Consider the following 603-nt stretch of genomic DNA (forward strand, 5'->3'; position numbering starts at 1 on the left):
TTGGTCTCATACATTTCTTCTATGTTCGCCCCTACGTTTCCACGATCAAGTAATAAACAGCACAGAAATCACACAAATATTTTAAACCCGGCGTACGTTGTACCGTAGTGTTGCAATGATGTAAACATTCCTTACCAGTTATTAAACCTTGAATCTAATGCTCTGTGCCCACTCTCCACTAACTCTAAGGTATTTCGAGGCGTGCCTTTTCAAACAAGAAGTTGTGAGGAAAATCGTTGCTGGGAAACGGACTCACCGCGCGCCGGAGGCGGAGCGGGGAGGGGCAGCCCCACCCTGCCGCGGAGAGCCACGGCTCCCTTCCAATCGCGCCGCCTCGCCGAGCCGGGAGGCGGCAGCGGAGGCGCACCTTCCTTCGCTGACTGGCCTCCAACTGCAGCGCGTCACCAGGAGGCGGGGAGCGCTCGGACTGGCTGGGAGGGAGCAGGGAGCCTGGCGGCGATTGGCCCGCGCCGGTCACGTGGCGCTGGTGGGGCCGTGACGCCCGCGGTGGCGGAGGGGCTCGGCTTGTCAGGTAGGTAGGTGCCGTGCGCGGCGCGGCGGCGTCGCCCCTGGTGCCCGCGCCCCGGCAGCGGCGCCCGGGCC

At 62.9% G+C, this 603-nt stretch overlaps 1 protein-coding gene across 3 annotated transcripts in view; it reads left to right on the forward strand.

Moving 5' to 3' along the window:
• The first annotated feature begins 470 nt into the window (after positions 1–470).
• FER (fer (fps/fes related) tyrosine kinase) overlaps positions 471–603 on the forward strand; it is a 189,185-nt gene continuing 189,052 nt past the window's right edge. For 2 of the 3 annotated variants that reach the window (XM_010563445.1, XM_010563447.1), the window contains exon 1: positions 498–532. The gene's annotated coding sequence lies outside the window, so the exon portion shown is untranslated. Of the gene's footprint in view, positions 533–603 lie in introns of all 3 variants that reach the window. The other variant, XM_010563446.1, reaches the window with a different exon arrangement.

Source organism: Haliaeetus leucocephalus, unplaced genomic scaffold (assembly GCF_000737465.1).
Source record: "Haliaeetus leucocephalus isolate CR32 unplaced genomic scaffold, Haliaeetus_leucocephalus-4.0 Scaffold167, whole genome shotgun sequence".
Taxonomy (NCBI): domain Eukaryota; kingdom Metazoa; phylum Chordata; class Aves; order Accipitriformes; family Accipitridae; genus Haliaeetus; species Haliaeetus leucocephalus.